The sequence below is a fragment of the Polistes canadensis genome, unplaced genomic scaffold (genome assembly GCF_001313835.1).
Source record: "Polistes canadensis isolate GaletaPanama2010 unplaced genomic scaffold, ASM131383v1 scaffold_34, whole genome shotgun sequence".
Taxonomy (NCBI): Eukaryota; Metazoa; Arthropoda; class Insecta; order Hymenoptera; family Vespidae; genus Polistes; species Polistes canadensis.
Genome location: NW_014569581.1, coordinates 947,884 through 964,434, shown reverse-complemented (window position 1 = coordinate 964,434; position 16,551 = coordinate 947,884).

Sequence of the window (16,551 nt, the reverse complement as noted above, 5' to 3'; positions counted from 1 at the left end):
TCTCGAATCGTGTATCGATAGATCTAAAACTTATCGAAGAATTCCGAATAACTCCATCATGACGGTGAACCGAACGTTTAAACTTACAAATTACCCGTTCGATCCTCCTCTAACTTAATTAAAGGCAAAATGCCGAGAGGAAACGTACCGCAAAGATCGGCGCCGGCTGCTGATCTGAAATCGCATTCTCGATTTTATTACGTTGGCGTCGTTACTATACGTGCGTTATTTTACGAGTTCGTATACGAGCTCGCGATTCCCGTATAGTAACGTGGCCCATCGCGGTGGCTAATGAGCGACAATTAGAAAAGAACGTGAGAGTGAGAAAGAGAGAGACAGAGAAACAGAGAGAGAGAAAAAAAGAGAGAAATAGTCGACATACGAGTTTGTCTTTCTCACGCAAGACCTTCTCTCTCTCTCTCTCTATCCATCTCTTTCTATCTCCGTATCCGATCGTACGATTTATATCAAGGAAGAAAATAAAATAAAATAAAATAAAATAAAATAAATGGATGACCGTAGTTCGACCAAGTGCGCGTAATTTTCGCAAAGGACTAATTCGGCAAAGCTTCATTAGGCCCGACGTCGAGCCCCGTACTTAGAGAATACGCGGGGGTATAATCATAGTTTAAATTCGGCTCCCATCCATTGAAAATCAGTGGCTCTGACCCGGTCCGCAATCAGGATACCGGTTAGGGGAACGATAGGTGGGGGCTATCATAGGGCATTTGATCCGCACCGGGTCATCAATATTGCATGAGGGGGTACATTGACGCGCGTACGATCATGCCGAATGCTACGAATCAAAATAGTCATCGAGTTTGTGCTCCCAAAGGGACGGACAGAGAGAGTGAGAGAGAGAGAGAAAGAGAGATAGGATCTCTCTCATGCGTGTATTTTCTCTCACTATTCTCGGTACTCCAACTAGCTGTGTTGTAGTACGGCTTTATCGAATAGCCACTGTATGTTTACAGCACGAATGATTTGCTTTCTGGAATATTTTCGAAGTTAAAGTAATCCTCGTTTTGTAAAAGACACTTCGTAAGCTTAAAATTTATATACATACTCGTAAAAATAATTAAACCTCGTCGAAATATATATGCATGTATACGAGTTTATTTCAAATTATTCTACGCGAAGTATATAAATGTTCGCGCGTGGAATGTAACAGGAAAATATATATGTATATATATATATACTTACGTATATTATAATAGTAAACGCGCATGTTTTTCGTTCAAGGGACGCGTGTCATAAATATGAGAAATAAATTGAATTATTCGCAACGTCGGTTAATGATAGGCTGTATTTTAGAATCTATCCGTATGTCTCGCCCCGTCTTTTTCTCTTCTCGGGGCCCCCTTATGCTCGCTCCCTTTTCACGAATTCGACGTTCTCGTCTAAATGAAAAAAAGATCAAATTTATAAAGAATAACATTCAAGAGTATTGAGAAAGGATACGAAATAAATTTCGTAGAATAAGTTTTAGTTTTTCTTTATCTCATTTTCGAACGGGTATCAAGATGTAACATTGTAACGAGAATTTGAACCAGAAAAAAAAACGAAAAAGAAACGGAGCAAGAAAGAAAGAGAGAAAGAGAGAGAGAGAAAGAATAAAAAACGAGAGTAAGTAGCGAAAACGATAGGAACCTTCGAGATAATTACGGAGTTGTAAGATTGAACGAAGTGAATGAAATAAAAGAAAAAGGGGTACGAAGGGAAAGAAAAAAATAAATGAAAAAGAAAAAAAAGTGATCGGTGTCTCGAAGAAGGCAGCAACAACAACAACATAGATCCTTCCTCGAATGTAATCCCCTCGTGGCCGAGGAACTCGCGTCAGTGCGATCTCCTCCTTACGCAAGTTTGCTTCAGAGGCACGCGATTTCACGAGGAAAAAAAGGAACGCGACGAAGGTATTGCAAAAAGGAACAAAAAACAAGAAGAAGAAAAAGATAAGAGAGGTGGAGGAGGAGGAGGAGGAGGAGAGCAGCGAGTCTTGCGGCGGGAACACGTTCGATTCGTGCTTCATTGCGGACAACCACGACGACGACAGGGATACGCGTTTGTGTATAAGTGTACGTATATATATATATATATGTGCATTAGTGTGTATATGTGCGTTCGAGGTCGACCACCAAAGTGGAAGTCTCATGAAACGGACCTTCACGTGCACGTGGCTTGAAACATTCGAAGAAGATACGAAGAAAAATAAAGGAGGGTGGAAAATCAGGGATAAGAAGGACAAAAAGTGATTCTAGCGAAAGAGAGAGAGAGAGAGAGAGATTTAGAAAGAACGATAGCAAAGGGAAGAAAGGGTGGGGGGGAAGAAGGATCGAGGAAGAAATTGACGAGAAAATGGCGGTGGAGTCGAAGGATCATTAACGAAGGACCGTCGAAGATTGGTAAAAATTTCATGAGGGGCAGGAAACGAATCGGTACGCAATGAAATTGAGATTGCAGGAAAGGGAACGGATGTATCTACGTACGTGAGCGAAAAAGAAAAAGAATGAGAGAGAGAGAGAGAGAGAGAGAGATATAGAGATAGACAGAAAAATCTTCTCGCATTAAAACCAAATCAGTTGATTCGCGTATCAACCTTATCCCATTTTCTGTCATCTTTTTTATTCTCCGTAGGTATATCTCAGTTTCTCTCGGTTTCTCTCTTCGAGTCGATCCTCCTCGATGCAACAGAGTAGTCCCGCGTAATGCCCGTTCCTTCCTTCCTTCCTTAATGGCAAATAAAGCAGATGGAGCGGAGCACCGTTCGTGATTGCCGGATTAATTGGCTGCAGCGTGGCTGCAACGGTAACGGAAGATGTATGCGGTCTGGATTATTATCCAGCCCTTCGACCAAGAGTTATCCTAAACGTTCTTATTTTCCTCTCCCTCTCTCTCCCCCTCTCTCTCTCTCTCCCTCTCTCTCTCTCTCTATCTCTCTCTCTCTCTCTCTCTCTCTTTATCTTTCTTTCATCTTGGCAGGTCCGATGGAAGAAAGGTGCTTCGAGATGAAGGTTTAACTGCTAAGAGTAATATTCTTTTGTATTACACGCGATATATACCGAGTAGATAATACGTGCGTTTTAATTTGTTATTACGTTTTTTTTTCCCCCCTTTTTCTTTTTTTTTTATTATATTATACTTTACTGTTGGTATATAAAAATTTTTTTACGAATAAAATTATACTTCAGTTGGATACTCGAATTCTTGCAATTTTTTTCTCTCTCTCTCTCTCTTTCTCATTCTTTTTTTAATCGTAGGAGAGAAAAAAATTTCTAAGGTGAAACTTGGAGGATTAGAATAGGAGTGAGGGTTTAAAACGTGGATGGGTCGTTTCGCGAAATTCTTAGGAAATGTTTCAGGAAGGCGTCGTAGGGTTACGCATCGTAGTAAAAGGTGCCGAGGGTAAAACGACGACGGCGGCAGAAGAAGTGCTGACACGGTAACCATTTTGGTTTCCTTGAGTGGTACTGTCGGCGAATGCTATCGAATCTGCCGGAGGGTCGGAAGATTCGAGGGGTTGTCGAGCGAGATGAAAAGAGAATGAGAGAGAGAGAGAGAGAGAGAGAGAAAAGGAATCGAAGGACTTTGGGCAAACGTGACCGCGAACGAGAATTGATGCTCTGCAATTGTCTCTCTCTCTCTCTTTCTCTTTCTCTATCTGAAATTCTCTAGCTCCACTTGCTGACGCGTTGTCCTTTCTCGTAATTTTCAAGAATTTTTCTGCAAAGGAAAGCACGATTTTCTCTCGCAACCCTTTTCTCTTCTCGCAACAGCTAAAAATCGTTAAAATGGGTCTCGCCAACGAATCGAGTGTCGTAAAAATGATTAAGAAAAAAGAAAAGAAAAAGAGAAAGAAGGAAAGAAATAAGAAAAGGACAAGTAAAAGGAAAAGGAAAGGAAAAAAAAAAAAGGAAGCGAGTTCGAAGGGAGCGGTCTCCCGAATCGGAGAGAAGTAAAAACGATAACGAGAACCTTCGACGGCGGTCCAATAATCCAAAGTAATTATCCACTAACGTTCTGTAACAGCGATCGGTAGTAGACGTATCAAGGTAATAACAACGATTACGGTAATTGCTCTGTCTCTAGGCGATCGTATATGATTAGCCTATTATCATAGAAAATAGCAACGCGCTGTGCCGATCGTACGTATGTAAGTACCTTCGTATGTATGTGTGTGTATATATATATATATATATAAGTATGTAAGTACGTTGAATCTGTACAAGTATATAACATAGAAACGAACGTGCACACTGTTTATCTCTCTCCGTCTTCCACTCTTTCTCACTTTTTCTCACTTTTTCTCACTTTTTCTCCTTCATTCTTTCTCTTTCTCCATCCTTCGAACGTGTTCTAATCGTCGTAACAATTTTTTTTCATAAATCAAGTACCCAATAGAAGGTAGTATTCATTCCTTTTACTTAATTGCCGTATGGTGGTCGTGTCGAGAGCGTTCTTCCTGGATCCCAGTGAAAACATGCGCGTGCATCGGCCTTTCGCACGCGTGCTGTACATCCTAGTGTGTATGTGTGCTTGAACGAACGATCATGTGTATACGCTCTCTCTATCTATCTATCTCTCTCTCTCTTTCTTTCTTTTCTCTATGTTGCATCGTTCGGATTTGGTCACGCGACGAAAACACGCAATTAGTCTCTTTCGTGTGCGTCAATCACGATCAGAGAGGACAAACGAAATTTCTTCCGACAGGACTCTATTCTGTTTCTTATTGTCGGTCCTGTTGCGTTGAAGTTATTAAAAGAAGGGAATACAGTTATCCTTTACTCTTACTTTTCAAATCCCTTCGACAACGTTTAAGTACATGACCACGATCATCATTCGATATATTTTCTTCGTAAATATATATTATTCGTATATAATATTTCTTATAAAATTATTATATATTTGATTATTTGGATCATAAATAAAAATTTTACAAGAAATATTTAATATATTTTGAATATATAATTATTTACTTAATAATCATACTTAATGATATTAATAGTTACATAAAAATTAAACTTTNCTTAATGATATTAATAGTTACATAAAAATTAAACTTTAAGCTCAAATAACTTGTAAACTAATAGATTTAGCGAAAAATTATAAGAGACCTTTTTTTTAGAGCGTTAAATTCTCCATGAAAATATGTATGATTCATTATGATAGATCCATTTATTCCTGAATAATAAAATTCTAAATAACGAAGGAAATTTCTCTCATATTATTTCCATAAGAAACTTAGGTTGGAATGCGGACAACTTAGAGTTGATATTAAGAGCTCAAATTTTCAGAGAATTTTTTTTCATAGATTTGGAAGCTTTTGAGCCCCTGGGAGCCAAGAAATTTGAAAACACCCCTGTTAAGGACCACCCTAATATATATATATATATATGTTTGATTTTATTTAAAAGAATATATTTCATCTTTGAAATTTTTTTCTGTTGGTAAAAAACAACAAAAGAAAAAAAAAGAAAAAAGTTCAATAGTAAGAGGGACAAAAATAGGATGATAAAAAATGAAATCTAGTATTTCCGATGGAAACGATACGACAAAGCGTTGGCGGGACCAAACCGTGATTCAAGGACGCGCCAAGAAATCCGTGGATCGCGTGCTTGCCATAAGTTCTCGCTCGTCGGTATACGCGGACCTTAAGGCAGATAATGACGATGTTTTCTGTCGGCTCACCGCAAAGAGTCACGATCAGACAACTACTGGTAGCTCTGTTACGCGGAAGCCTAGCAGGTAAGTTCGCCAAAAGGGATTCGATGACTTTCCTTCTTTTCCTCCCTTTTCTCCATCTCCATCTTCTTCTTCTTCTCGTTCTCCTCATCTCTCTCCTCTTCCCACTCTTCCCCTTTTTCCTTCTTCCTTCTCTTACTTCTTCGTAGCACGTTCTACTTTGCATATAAACCGCTTCGTCGTGACGACGCCACGTCAGAATGCAACTTGCTTCCCTTTACTTTCCTTTACCTTTACTACTTTTCTTTCATCTTCTTATCCTCACATTCTACCATTTCCTTTTTCCGTTTTTTCTTTCCTTTTCATTCTACGTTTCAACAAATTCTTCGTTTTCTATGGAATTTCAAACTCATCGAATCGTAAGAATAAATGAATCGCAGAAACGAACAGTTCGTGGATTTGAATATCGTTTAAATTATAATTATTCTTACCAATGCATAAAGTTGCAAAATTTAATTAAGATTTTTCTCTTTTCTTCTAATGCAGCAAACCTCTGGACACGAACGTAAATCATATTGCAAGGCTAACAGGTTTGTAAAGTATGTACCTGTATGTATTTACCACACATGCATACAATTTCGTCGAATAAAATTCACAACAAATAAAAAAATGTTTATATGCATATTTGCAACATCGATTTGTTTTGAAATGTTAATGACTGCTTACTATGACCGATAATGAACGAAGCCACCGTGTCAATTTATCGTTTTCTCGATCGTGTTTCTCTATGATTATGTAAAATCGTTTATGAGACAATCGAAACAACGCCAACGTCATTGCGAGTCCAGTTAGATTGATTTTTAACGACAATGTTGGCGACAGTCGTCTTGTTGATCGATAATTTTCTTTAATATTTTTATTACTCTTTTTTCTTCTTTTATTTCTTTTTTTTGTCTTTTACAAATACCACTTGTCAGATAAATAATTATCGAGCTTAATTTCATCAGTCCTGAACCAGTTGCAAGATATGTATACTATATTTAACGTAGATATTTACTTCGTTCGTTCGTTCTTTCGTTCGACATTTCATTATCTCTCGACAATATTTAAAAGAACCTTTTTTTTTTCCAAAGACTCTTATTTAAAAATTACTTTTTGAAACTACTATTTAAAGTATTTTTAATTTTCACAAGGAAAGTATTTTGCGATTGAAACACGCGTGTGTCTTTCATACATTTATTATTATATTATTATTGGTATTATATTTATCATAAATGTTATGTTTTCTCTCTTTCTCTCTTTCTTTCGGTTTTATTTTGTTTTTTGTTTTTTTTTTTTTAGTTGAAATTTTCACGTAGGAGAGCATTTACGTTGTATATTATCAGGAAACTAATGTAAAATGTATTTAAATACCGTTACTTTTTGACTATTATTTCAAAAAAAGCTGTGTCATTGTATTTCCATTTTGTTCGTACTGACATTCAAGTTACGTTATATTTTTATGTGTTGATAATATTCATATCAATTATTCGATATTTTTCGTATCACGATACTACATAAATACTTAAAATGATAAGTATCCACTAAATTAGTTCATTATACAAGATGAGATACCTAGCTTGATTACCTCGAATAATTTCTAAATTGTACAATAAACAAAATTTTTCTATTAATGATTACATGGAGTCCAAATGAGCATGATATGGCATACAACTTGCTTTTCTTAAATAAAATGCCCCATTTTTTAATGGAAGTTTAAAAGAGCATTCATTTCCAAGTAAAAAAGTATTATAAATTTTGAGTCCTAATATTAATTATTTAAAAGACGTATCAGCATAAGATTACGTATATTAATTTTTATTTTATCGTGTAATATTACTAATATAGTTGATTGATTATATGATATTTGAATAACTATTTGGATAGTCAAAAAAAAAAGTGCAAGTTAAATCTTGTATGTCAGAATGAATATTATATGAGACACAAAAAATGTAACTTAAGAAATACATTGATATAGTTTTGATTATTAACATACGATACATGTCAATATATATATATATATATATACATAGTTTATAGTTGAGCATTAGATCTGCTTTTATCATTTAAATATTTTCTCCGTAGAATTAATTAATAAAATTTACATAAGTATATGCAACTTTGTGGTCAGGAATAGCCACTTCAATCTGTCAATAAGTTTCTTATATAGAGAAATAGAAAAAAAAAAAATAGAATGACGCAAGTGGAAACTTGTTCTATATATTCTACCTTATCAATCTTGGAATAGATTAAACCATCCTTTTCTTTTCTTTGAATTTTGTATTAAGATATCCGAGAGATATGCAAGGAAGAATGTGTGCAAACGGGATTCATCAGATATGCAAGCAAGAAAAAGAGAGAGAGAGAGAGAGAGAGAGAGTGGGGGGGAGAAAGAAATAAAGAATATTATCTACCAGATTATTCCACAACGACCACGTAAACCATCGATATCAAGTTGCATGCAATATTCATATACTTATTCTTGCCTTATTTTTTTGTATTATTTCGAGGTAACTTCAATCTCAAACTGGATTCTAATATCTTGTCACATCTGGTATTATTAATAGTGCATCATTTACTCGTTATCTAGAACGTTTGACAGACAGATCAAAAGAAATTAAGAGAAAGCGATTTTTATTAAAATATAGTTGAAATAATCGAACAGAAATGTATATCGCATGTGGGATCCTGCATACATATATATATAATAAGAATTCATTGGATTTACGAGCGGAAGCATCATGATGTATCCGTTACATTTGCAAACGTTGCGTACAATTACCTCGTTTTCCACGCATAACTTGAAAGTAATGTTTTCCACAAATAAAACGACGAACTCGAACGAAGAAATGTAAGAAGAAGAAGGAACGAACGAACGAGCGAAACGTTGCACCTATATGCACGTCTATTGACTTCCACGACCGAGTATTATGTTGCAATATTTACGAAGCCACAATTATCCTCTCTCTACTTCACTTATACCTACGATTACGTGGGAATTTCTCTTTCTTTTATTTTTTTTCTTCTTTTTTTTTTGTTGTATTTTTCTCTATTTCAAATATACCAGAGATCGACATTTTATTATTCAAATGATCGTTTTTCGCACGTATTAGAAATAATATTATACATTCTCTAATAAGGTAGGTATCTATATCGAGAGATTTGTTTTTTTTTTAAGGGACTACGATGAAATTATCTATACGTGGGATAGTCATCCGTTAGCAAAAAGATGACCCTTCGTGGAAAAGAATGAGATGTGAAAGAGCTGCCGAGAGAGCGCGTAGAAGGGTTAAGAAAGTCTTACGAGAACAAATTTAGGTCCCTCCGTGGAGTTAATCGCTTCAAGGTCATATACCGTGCGGACACGCGAGCAGGTCAATTTTCAGGTAGAACGATGATGAGTCCCTTTTCTTCGTGCTGATGTTGTTGTAGGTAAAAGCGTGCGTTTTCTCGAACGCTGACATGAGGGCCTAAGATGAACGAGCTGAGAGAGAGAGAGAGAGAGAGAAGAAAGAAACAAAGAACAAAAAGAGAGAGAGACAAAATATAAAAAATAGTCGAAAGAGAAATTTCACGACTCTCACGTTGAACAAACCTCCTGTAACAACTCGTAACAAATGTTCCATCGATGATAAGCATTTTTTTTCCCCTTGAATGAATCCATTGAAATACTGAAATTTATCCAAATATTTGTGTTAAATCGTCTCTATTCCATGGGATACGTGACAACAAAAAATAAACCGATGAAGATGAAAATAAGAGACGAAGGTGGGAGTGGCGCGAGTGCGTGAAGCGCGGATACGATCGTAATTCTCGAATAACAATAACCACGATATATTTTTGCCGAAGGTTTATAGTCTCCGCATATTAAGAACGACGTACAGAATTGTAGAGTAAGCTTTTACGAGCGCAGTTATTCATTCGCACCTGAGAGTAACAATTATGCGTTTACGATGGGCCCGCGCGATGTCACGCGCGCGCACACGTACTACTACTACTACTACTACTACCAACACGTAAACGCGAACGGGACGTTAATTCATCTCGTATAAAAATCAATTCCGGTTAATAAAGTTTTATCTAGAACGAACTGCCGGGGAAATTAAGTAAAGTCCGAAAGATAAAAAAAAAAAAAAAAAAAGAAAAAAAAAGGAGAAATACAATGTTTCAAGGCGGAAGAAAATTATCGGCATTGCCTATCGGTGACTATGCGAATTGCGAGCATCGGTCTTATTTGCATTTATGTCGGGCATGATTAAGAACTGTGGAGGTCTAACAATAAGAAAACTAAGCAAACTTCTATATATATATATATATCTATCTATCTTTGTGTTTTGTCATTTTCTCTTTTCCTTCCTTGTATCCTCTCTCTCTCTCTCTCACCTATACCCTTTCTTAACATTTCCATATCTCTCTCTCTCTCTCTCTCTTTTTCTCTCTGTTTATCTTGCTTTATTTGTTTCTCCCTTTTTGAAGTAACTTGTAAAGAGCGTTGACCGCTCATCGCGTTCTCAATCCTATCGGCCATCTTGATGTCATTTTACATTCTCCAAGATGCGACGAGTAATTAAAACGTAGTCAGCGCTATCTAAGAGATCCCTCGACAGTGATTAAAGTCGCCTAACTGATACGAACCCCGCGAGCATACAACATCACCGTACAATTTGCATCAACGCCACATCACGTATACGTATTACTATATATATATATTACAATATATATATTTAATGTACATATATATTATACATGTTAAATTCGTGTCAATAAATTCACGGAGAAGAAAAGATTAAAATTAAATGTTCGTTAATCTAATTATAAAGACAATCTGTTTTTTTTTTTTCAATTGACTCGAGATGAATAATGAATATTTAAAATTTAATTTTATCTAGAAAAATTTTTAGATGTTTTCTTTAGAATTTTTTTCCAATAACATTTAACCTCGTTAACTTCGTTAACTTTGAAACGATTTGACACTGCACATTTTCCTTTTTTTTTTTTGTTTGTTTCTCCCTTTCATTACTTTTTTCGGAATGAACTGCATAGGCGGGCCAAAGTTAGGTGCCGGCACGGCACGTCGTCACTTTGTGCAATAAATTCATTGCGTTATCCAGTTAACTTCGAACGACAACCTCCGAATTCCAGAAATTCGTGCCTCTCCCTTCCTGGAATGCGTTCTCGTAACGAGACTTCGGGTTAAATACTAAGACGAAGTCAGGTTCGACGAAGGAACGTGTTTTCAAACGTAAATCTTTTTATCTTATGTTACGATAATCAATGCATTAATTATTTCTTTTTTTAGAGATCTTACTATGATTTTAAATGATCGTGTAAAATAATTAAGAAAATTGACGGATTTTATATGAATTAAGTATTAATATAATTCGGGTGCATCGATTAGTAACATAATCTTATTTCAAATAATAATGTGTAATTTAAATATTTGCTATTTGTCGGAATGTGTTAAATGTTATTTAAAACAAAAAATCGACTCGTTACAGTTGAACAAAAATATATAACGCGTCGATTTCATAACTTTTATACTACACTTTACTTACAAACAAGGTTGCTAGTAAAAGAACATTTAAGTCTCGTTAACAGATAAGGCACCTACTTTAACTATATATATATGTATACATTACTAACAATATATTTAAAGCTTTTTGCATGTTGGGGACACATTATCGCACGATTATATTCTACCTGTTCGGTAAATGGACGTTAATAAGCTGACAAAAGAACGTCGTTTATGTTTAGAAATTTTGCAAAAAAAAAAAAATAAAAGATAATCCACGATCTATGAAAAGTGTATAATCATTGTTTGCATTTTGCAACATAATATAAAATAAATTTGTATTTAACGTGAAAAATCGTGTATATCTTGAATCGAAAAGGAAACACGAGGAGAGACACAAAGTATGCCCCCAGAATTGGATCTCGTGGGTCTTTAACAATTCTGCTTCCGAGATTTCTAAGAAGCTGGCCGGAAAGGACAATAAAAATAATCGTTTTAACAAACTGAATCCGGACTCTCCTCTCTCTCTCTCTCTCTGTATTTTTTATTTTTTTTTTGTTCTCTTTCTCTTCGGTAGACGTTAACGGGCGACGGTAATGACACCTAATTGCTTTCCAGCGTTCTGCACAGAAACGCCACCCGATTTCGAACAGTGCCGCTAATTTGCGCGCACCTCGTCGCCGCTTAATTAATCCGCGCTACCGAGAGGGAAACAAGAAGGGAGAAGAACCACCGTCACAACTACCACCACCATCACCACCATCACTACCAATACCAATACCAACGCCATTAGAACAGGGGGCGGGGGGGCAACGTCGTCCTGCAAAAACTTCACTGTGGGATTCGCAAAGACTATTCAAACTTCTTAATTCTAAAGAATGAGAAATAAAATACGAAACGAATTCTAACGGCATACGTCAAAGTAACGAATTCTAACGATGGCAAAAAAGAAATAAATAAATAAAGAAATACATTCGTTAGAGTCGACTCTCGTAAAAAACAGATAATCGATTTATATAAATGCGTTTCTACTACGCTATGTGCGTTTAAAGTAAATGAAGCATAACGGTACTTTTGCGATCGTCTAACGATAGGATTAATGAAGAAAAAAGACAACAAAATACATACAATATATGCATACGTGTACGTATATATATGATGTATGTAACTTTCTTTTTAGATATACTTACGAGATCGAATTTACGATGTAATATGTACAAAATTTCTCCCTAACGGTATCTCCTTTTTTCTCATTGATGTATATATATATTTTATATAATCGATCAATTTTTCCATATTTCACCTTACAAAAGAAATACAATATAAAAAACATTGAAAAATATATAAAAGATCTTATAAGGATAGGAATCTATCTATTTATCTCGAATAATTTACTATTTTCAACATCTAATGTTGGTATTAACGACGGGAAGAGAATAATCATTTGAACCATTCTCCGATGATCTCTCGATACTGAAACGATGATCTACGTTTCTTATAAAATATGTTACTCCTATAATTCCTTATTTTCTTTTCTTTTCTTTTCTTTTCTTTTCTCTTTTTTCTTTTTCCACATTCTATCATCAATAACATATTAAATTGTATCTAACGGCAAATATCATTGGTTGTACGATTACAAATATATTTCTTCATTCGTTGTTGATACAGATGTAAGAGGAAGTTTTCCAAACTTCCGGCTACAGATAAACGGAGAACACACGTAAGCACCGGGGGGAGGGGGAGATAGGAGGAGGGGGGAGAGGACGGGGTGCCTTAGGTTTGGTCGCGTGTTTAAATGCGCGGAGAAAGCGACAAAGAGACGTACGTTTTGCGTTTGCCGAGATCATGCGAGTAGTCTGCGCAATCGTCAAACTACCCCCCACCCCCACCCCCCACGGACCCTCGTCGTGTTCTGCAGTCGAATCGAATTTAATTACCGATGTGCAGATATTTACTTCGTACACCAAGAAACTATGNCCACCCCCCACGGCCCCTCTCCCGGCCCCCTCGTCCGCCCAACAAAATTGCCTTTTGTCGGGAATTCCTCTTTCCTTCGTTAAGCTTCTACTCTCACGATATAACCGAGGGCTCGATTCGAAGGCTTTTCCAAGAAGTCGAACGACATTCTCACACGATCGTTCCGTTATTTTCCAAGAATTATTATTTCTATGCATTTATTTTTTTATTTTATTATTTTCCTTTTTTTTTTTCTTTTTCCTTTTCCCCTCGACCACATATTTTATCTCGAAAATATCTCTAAAGCGGAGTAATAATATTCATCGATCGATCGAAAGAAAGAAAGAAAGAAAGAAAGAAAGAAAAAGAAAAAAAAAAATCGGATCATTTAATAAATTTTGTTCAAGATATATCTACGTCGAGATAAAATAATAAAAAAAAAAACCACGTTTGTGCAACGACGTAATTGCGCGATCGATTACCCTACACTACAGATCGTAAGTATCGTGTTAATTTCTTTACTTTATTTATTACGAATGAAAACTTCCAAAGAGAGAGAAAGAGAGAGAGTGAAATCTTTTATTACCCTCTTAAGCGATATCATAATATATATTTTGTTGTTGTTTTCATTAAACTATAATAATAATGAATCATTGTCAAAAATTGATTATAAAAGAGAATATAGTTGATTTCGGCAAACAAGTAGAAAGAAAAATAGATATATGTATATTATAATAACGATGAGACGATAAATTGGAAAGTTATGCTTTCTCCCTCTCTCTCTCTCTCTCTCTCTCTCTTTCTCTCTCTCGAGAAAATATTCCCCACAAGATTCTCTTAGGATAGGTAAGATTCTTCCTGGTAAACTGGCGCGAAGTTGGCAACCTCGGCAATTATTGCATACTACCGAGCACGTCCAGTAATTATCAGCGATCGTCCAAGCGCGTCTTCGTACAAGATAATCGTACAGAGTTAGAAGAGAGCCCTTTTTCGCGAAAGGGATGTTGCCTCCCTTTTTCCCTTCTTTTCCTGTTCCTTACGATCTCCCGTTGGTCTTCCTTCTTCTCTCTCTCTCTCTCTCTCTCTCGCTCTTTCTTTCTCTGTCTCTCTTTCTCTCTCTCACACACACACACATATAAGACGGTTTCGTTTCGATCCTCAAACGATCTCGGAAGGCCTCGCGAAGACTCGGAAACTGTGTTCTGGCTGGCACACACGAAGTTGAAAGAGGCTTCGCAGGTAATTGCTAGGCCGACGGGTCGATAATGAGCCCTGGCTTCGGAGAACCGATTACACCCGGCCCGAGCCAAAAGCGAAGTCCGAGGAGCCGAGAACCAAAGAGAAAGATGAGAAGAACAGAAGGAGAAGGAGAAGGAGAATTGGAGAACTGAGAGAAAGTGAAAGAGAGAGGAAGGGAAGGAACATGGGGCAAGGGGCAAGGGGAAGGGAAGGAGAAAGGGCTCGAGATAGATCTCGAGGTATCGCGAGAGTGAGAAAGATGAAACGATCCTTTGATGGTGGTGGTGGTGGAAAGATCTTTCGGCGCTCCACGCCACGAGCTGCCGCTGGATAATCCTCGAATCTTCTCGATTGTTTTACACAGAATTTTGATAAACTAATACGTAATCGATCGATTGATCGATTATCGTAGACAATAAAAATAAAGCTGATACGCTTTGATTTAATTTATTCTTTACCTATCATTTTTTCGACAAAAAAGAAAATATTAATTATTATCGTAGAAAAATATTGAGTTAATTTCGAATGTTAAAGAATAAAGTCGCAAAGATTATTAAACGGTATTAAAATAATATTGATTTTAATAGGACAGTGAAGAACGGGGGAGGGGGATTGAGATATATAATTGGTCGCAAAGATTGAAAACGAAAAGAAAAAAGAAAGGTGGAAAAAGTGTAACGGTATTAATAATGTATCAAACTTGTTATCGCATTTGTGGTATGATTAGTTCGAGGATTAATAAAAAAATAAAGAAGAAAAGCGAGTATGCGATAAGTCGAGTGGTATACACAGTTAAAAACCGTACATCCATTAACGATGATCCGTACGAAAAGAGAGAGAGAGAGAGAGAGAGAGAGAAAGGGAAAAACAAATAAATAAAATTGTAGTTAATTACTAAATTATCGGCGACAAATCAATGACGAGGATAAATTCAAGTCAAGGAACAAGAGAAACAAGATGAGATAATAAAGAATAAGAAGAAGAAGAATAAGAAGGGTGGGGTTCTTCGAATAAGGAGAAGTAGATAATGAAGAAAGAGGAAGAAGAAGTTCTTCCTGCATCGTCCGATGAAACCTGCCTAGATTTCTCTCTTTCGCTACCGGTACGAGACGGGACGGGAGAGGTAGGTAGGTGATCTAATTTCCCGAGCAGTCGTGCAGAAAATGATCTTGGCCGCGATTACGAAACGGCTTCCAGTCTTTATCGATGTTGATGCCGCCGGGGGCCCCCTTTTTTTCATCAGTTTCTCTCTCTCTCTCTCTCTCTTTCTATTTTTTTTCGTTTCCGTGCATCGACTGACTCGTCGTCATTTTTCCTTCAAAAAAAACCGCGGACTTGAGAACTATGAAAAATAATGTTCAGAGGGGTCCCACTTAAAGATAACATTTCTTTCTTTTCTCTTTTTTCTTATTCGCTCAACGCTTTTATCACATGAAGAACACACACACAAGAACATTTTATGAGCGATGGCCCTATACTTTGGCCTCGAGAAATGATAATCCCGCAATTAACATAAAGAGACAGAAAACTTTGATATTAGCGTTATGTTAGTTAATAGCGCGTTTAATACGTTGATTACCTTGTACTAAGTACCCTAGATTATGAACGATTAACACCAATTAGTTTTGCACAGTATGCAACGAGAATAGCTTAGTGCATACTTACTGTAATATATTTATGTAAATCTTTATAGAAATTGTTCTCACTTTGTTATTATTTATTGTTTTGATTTTTTTAAATCGTCATTTTTGATGATCGAGAAGAACGGAAAAAGAGAAATGGTCGTCTTCCTTTGTCCATCGAAAAACGCCTGATGTCTTAATCCCCGAGGCGTTGCATAATCCTCGAACAGCTGCTCGAACTCGCGAAAGAGGTGCCAGCTTATCTTGAGAATTCGTTCTCCCATCTGGTAAAGTCTTAACCATCATTTTTATTCATTTTTATTTTCTTCGAGAGACGATCCTTTTTCTTTTTTTTTTTTAAATATTGTTTTTTTGTCAAAATTTATATTCTCCCTTTTTGTCGATCGATGATTTACAAGATAAAATTTAAAATAAATAAGTATTAATATATTTTATTATATAAAAAGAGGCGCATAATAAGTTATCGGCGTGTGTCATTGATAT